General features: G+C 38.6%; 1 long non-coding RNA gene across 1 annotated transcript; it reads right to left on the bottom strand.

Annotated features, from left to right (window-relative positions):
* Positions 1 to 1,643: 1,643 nt before the first annotated feature.
* LOC118492368 lies at positions 1,644 to 3,741 on the bottom strand. Its single transcript, XR_004893375.1, has 3 exons — positions 3,189 to 3,741; positions 2,257 to 2,331; positions 1,644 to 1,813 (listed from the first exon to the last, which is right to left on the bottom strand). It is a non-coding gene; the product is annotated as an uncharacterized LOC118492368 (long non-coding RNA).
* Between the last annotated feature and the right edge of the window lie 1,507 nt (positions 3,742 to 5,248).

Below are 5,248 nucleotides of genomic sequence, written 5' to 3'. Positions count from 1 at the left end.
AAAGATTCAAATCCTTGTTAAACATCTGAAAGCATATTAACATGCTTGACAAATGTGATTCGATAAAATCACATAAGTCATTCTTAGATTGGGTTATTCTAAATCCCCTTATTTATATAATCATCCCTTAAAGATGAAGTGCCCACGGGCTATAATTAACGTCCTCTGGGACTAAAGACAGTGGTAGCCTACAACTCTCTATCAAGAAAAGGTAATGAACTTTGATTCAAACCTTAATGCCTCGATCCCATAAAAATCAGGGCTTATAAATTAAACTTGTCTACGTGACTAGGCCTTTTGTGCTATTATTAACTTATAATTTAGGATTATGATAAAGATCCTGAACAATTATATATTTAACAAATTAACTAAAATGTGTATTAAAAACCATTGTTAATAAATCGTTTAAAACGATAAAACTGTATAAGCTTCCGTATAAACCATGTCCTTGTTTGATTTTATGTAGCAATTAAAGCTACATGGCTAGGTCAGAGGAAGTGAACAATCATCCTTTGGAAAACCACGATGATGATTGGATTAATATAACCAGAGGAGAGCTCCGTACACTGATTGATACAGCTGTATCAAAAGCTGTAGAGGAGCAATTCAGGGAGTTTAGTGGGACGCATAGTAGAACTTCTTCAGTACCCCACTCTAAGTCTGTTCCTAAGACTCATTCAGAAGCTCACATCAAGCCACCCTCTAAGAAAAATGAACCCAAGAAAGAGGATGTTGAACATTCCTCAAACCAACACAGTGTTCCATCCAAGAGGATAGTGTTCTATGATGGAGCGCGTACCAAGTCCTGTACTTATAAGTACTTTGTTTCCTGCAAACCCCGGGATTTCACTGGGGAGAAAGGGGCAATAGATTGTAAGACTTGGTTAGATGAAATGGACACTGTTGTTGATATCAGCGGTTGTGCTGAAAGGGATATAGTGAAGTATGTATCCCAATCATTCAAGGGAGAGGCATTAGCTTGGTGGAAGTCTCTCATTCAAGCTGCTGGGAAGATCCCACTCTACAATATGTCATGGGATCAGTTCGTTGTCCTCATCAAAGAGAATTATTTCCCACAGCATGAGGTTGAAAGGATTGAGTCTGATTTCCTATCATTGGTTATGAAAAACCTAGATTGCCAAGCTTACCTCACCAGTTTCAATACCATGTCTAGATTGGTTCCTTACCTGGTGACACCAGAACCCAAAAGGATTGCTCGCTTCATTGGGGGTTTAGCCCCAGAAATCAAAGCCAGTGTTAAGGCTTCAAGACCTGCTACGTTTAGGTCAGCAGCTGATCTCTCTCCGTCCCTTACTTTAGATGCGGTCAGGTTGAAATCGCTAAAGAATTCTGAAGAAAGTAAGAGGAAGCGTGAGGATGATAACTCACGAGGGTCAGAGAAGAAGCACAAGGGAAACACTGATTCTAAGAAGTTTGGGTCTGGAAAGAATAGTCAGGAAACAGAGGAGAAGCCAAAGTGCACGACTTGCCAAAAACGCCACTTTGGGAAATGCAGGCTTGAGACCAAGTCTCAATCAGGACCACCTGCATGTGGGTTGTCACACCCCAACCGATGGCGGAAACATCGGAGTGAGACGAAGAAAGATTGCTCATCACTCATAACGCTAATTGTGACAATAGAATTAAAGATAAATTGGTTTCATTCATGAATAAATGTTACAATACATTAAAAATACAAGAGAACAATACAACAACAAATATGAAATTCATACAATATATTTGACCTAAGACGTCTAAGTGAGTATCTAGGCATCTTTGCTAGTCCGTTTTCATAGCATCATCAAACCTCAACCTGCAACATGTTTAATATACAATTCAATGCAAAAGCAAAGGCGAGTATACAAGTTTAAGCATAAGTATAAGTATAAAAGTTTAAAACGAATCCACATGGCAACTTAGTTCATACGAGATCAACCTAACGTGGCATGCAATATTTCTAGCCAACCTCTGTTTACGCAAGAAAGTTTAATTAATTCAACCTGACCCAAGTTTAAGGGGGGCGGTGCGTTACTCCTATATCGCTATACATGTCGAAGGGAGGCTCGTGAGAGCTAATGACTAAAACATATCACATAAGTATGGTCCACGTAAGCATCAAGTATCATAACATAGTATTCATGTATAAGGATTGTTTTGTGCATTGCATAAAGAATAAGTTTAAGTGTAGTTTAATAGTAAAACATGTTACACCCCAAAAAGGGGAAAACATAAAAAGGGGGTTGCGAGTATACTCACTTCATTGCTAAGCCTTCCGATTATCCAAGCGTTGATGAGTGTAAAAGATTAGGAGGTTGGAACAACGAGGTCACCCTATACGGGCAAACGATGGCGTATGAGTAAACGAAATTTCAAAAGAGTGAACGAGAGTGTTTAGCCTAGATATTTAAAATAGCACATAACGAGCTCGTCATTGTTTATTGGTTAAAAGTAATTCCTAATATATATAAATTTGTCACATTTATTAGTTTGTTTTGTTATAAAAGAATTCCTTTTTGTAAAAGGTTGGTGTTATTATCTAAATGTTAAAGGTTTTATTATAAAAGATAGAATACATAAAAAAAAAAATAATGTAAACAGTTGAGGCTTAATGGTTCTATTAAAGAAAAGAATTTAAATTAGATTCCTAATATTTATTATTTTATAAACTAATTTTTTTGTATAATATGGTTTGTCTTATGATAAAGAATTATAATAAAACGTTGGTTAGTTAAGTTATTAACGAAATCCTACAAGTTTTATTATTGACGAATTAAAGTATTCATTTATTTATTAGTTTTCTTAAACACCAGTAAATAGGTTCGTAACTTTGATTGCATCTTTCTTATCTATTATAATAATTATTATTAAAAGTAATTATTAATGTATTATTCTTACCATCCTAATTCTCTTATTCATACTAACCTGTATTATTTCCATAAAAACAAGTTTGATCGACAATTAAAAAAAAAAGGTAACATACATGTAATAGGAGAATTCTAGCTTTTTTTTTCTATGAAATGATACTTGACCACTGTAGGAGTGGTGTGTATATAACATGAATTCTTTTTACTCTTCTTTATAAAATAAACAATCAACAGAAACCGTTTGTATATCTATATTTTCTTTTTGTTTCCAGAGAAGATCATCAATTAATTAAACGAGGGAATGAAATAGGAAACAAGGTGTACCGAACACGATGAAGGACAGTTTTTGTCGACCTCCGTACCGAGTCTGAACAGGAACGGATGATGACCGGAGTAGACTGAAGTCGAACAGGACCCGAACCCGAGGCCGGAAGCTAAACCAAGTCGGAACATGACTGAAATCGACACATAATCTGAATCGGAACCCGAACCGACTGGAACCCAACTCGAGACTCGAACCGGAATCCCTGAACCAGATCGGTGAAACCCGTCGGAGCAACGAAATCACGCATCACCGCCGCTGCAGACGGCGGCGCTGCCGTCTGCCGCCGCCGCGGCTCTCCAGAACTCAACGTCGGCCACCGTTTCCTCTCGCTCTCTAGTTCAGCTTTTCTTTTCTTGGTAATGGTAATACCCTTCTCTCACAAGCTTAGGTGGGTGTGATGCTTGTGTGTTGGATGATATTGCAGAGGGGATGGGGAAACGAGAGGGTGATTAGCTTGTGTTATGTATGAGTGCCTCAAATGGTTTTTGTGTATGTGTGTGTATGCTTGGATTAGCAGCAAACAAAAGAAAACAATGGGGAAGCAGTATGTGCGGCTGACTAAAAGGAAGGATAGGGTTTTCACAAGTTATTTATACATAGGGTATCTAATTAGTGGGTTTGGGCTTGGGCCAAAGGCCCACAAGCTCAGTCCCCGTGTTTAGTGGCCCGAATTCTCTTATCAGCCCGTTTACAAAATCTGAACACTTTGTAACGTCGTAAAATAATATTTTAGTATTTAAAACACCTAACATACGGTCGATTGTCGTTTGTCATGTTTGTTCGCCGATCACAGTAAACCTCACGAAAAATTACGTTATCGCCGTTTTAAATCCGTTTCTCAATCTGATTTCGACTGCGATTCCAAAAATAGAAAACAGACACGAATTCTCTAAAAGTATAGAAATACGAAAATGCAGGGCGTTACATGGGTTATGCAAGTCTAAAGAGCATAAGACTATTGACTGCAAGAGGATTAAAGATGCTACCTGCTACAGCTGCAACGAGAAAGGGCACATTAAGACTAACTGCCCCAAATACGCCAAGAAGCCTGAGGAAGCCAAGAAGACCAATGCTAGGGTCTTCCAGATGAACGCACAGGAGGCAATTCAGGACGACAATGTGATAACAGGTACCTTCCTCATAAATGATGTCTATGCAAGAGTACTTTTTGATTCTGGAGCTGATAAGTCTTTCGTAGATAATAAGTTTTGTAAGTTGCTGAATTTACCTGTTAAAACCTTAAGTGTGAAATATGAGGTGGAGCTAGCTGATGGAACCTTAGAAACCGCCTCAACCATGTTAGTTGGATGTGTTATATCTTTTAGGAACCACTCTTTTCCTTTGTCCTTGCTTCCTTTGAAGTTAGCCGGATTTGATATAGTATTAGGCATGGATTGGTTATCGCATAACCAAGCCCAGATCATCTGTAACAAGAAGCAAGTGGTGATTAAGACTCCGTCTGGTGAGTCGCTTACCATTCAAGGAGATACCCAGTATGGATTGCCTGAGCAAGTGTCTATACTCAAGGCATCTAGGTGCTTGAAGAAGGGTTGTGTCATTTATATGGCACAGGTGACTATTGATGAGCAGAAGCCCAAGATTGAAGATATTCCAGTCATTTCTGAATACCCTGAAGTTTTCCCTGAAGAACTACCTGGTTTACCACCAGATAGGCAAGTAGAATTCAGAATTGACATCATTCATGGAGCAGCACCGGTTGCGAGAACACCTTATAGGTTAGCATCAACAGAGATGAAGGAATTGAGGACGCAGCTAGATGATTTACTAGCCAAAGGTTCCATTAGACCTAATTCGTCTCTATGGGGAGCGCCAATCTTGTTTGTCAAGAAGAAGAATGGATCGATGTGTTTATGTATCGATTACCGTGAGCTTAATAAGGTCACTATCAAGAATAGGTATCCTTTGCCCAGGATCGATGATCTGTTCGATCAATTGCAAGGGGCAAGCTACTTTTCTAAGATTGATTTGAGATCAGGCTATCATCAACTGAAGGTGAAAGATGAAGATGTACACAAGACTGCATTTAGGACTCGTTATG

Source organism: Helianthus annuus, chromosome 5, assembly GCF_002127325.2.
Source record: "Helianthus annuus cultivar XRQ/B chromosome 5, HanXRQr2.0-SUNRISE, whole genome shotgun sequence".
NCBI classification, from domain to species: Eukaryota; Viridiplantae; Streptophyta; class Magnoliopsida; order Asterales; family Asteraceae; genus Helianthus; species Helianthus annuus.
Note: the sequence above shows the minus strand (reverse complement) of the source record. Positions and strands in the feature narration are given on the sequence as shown.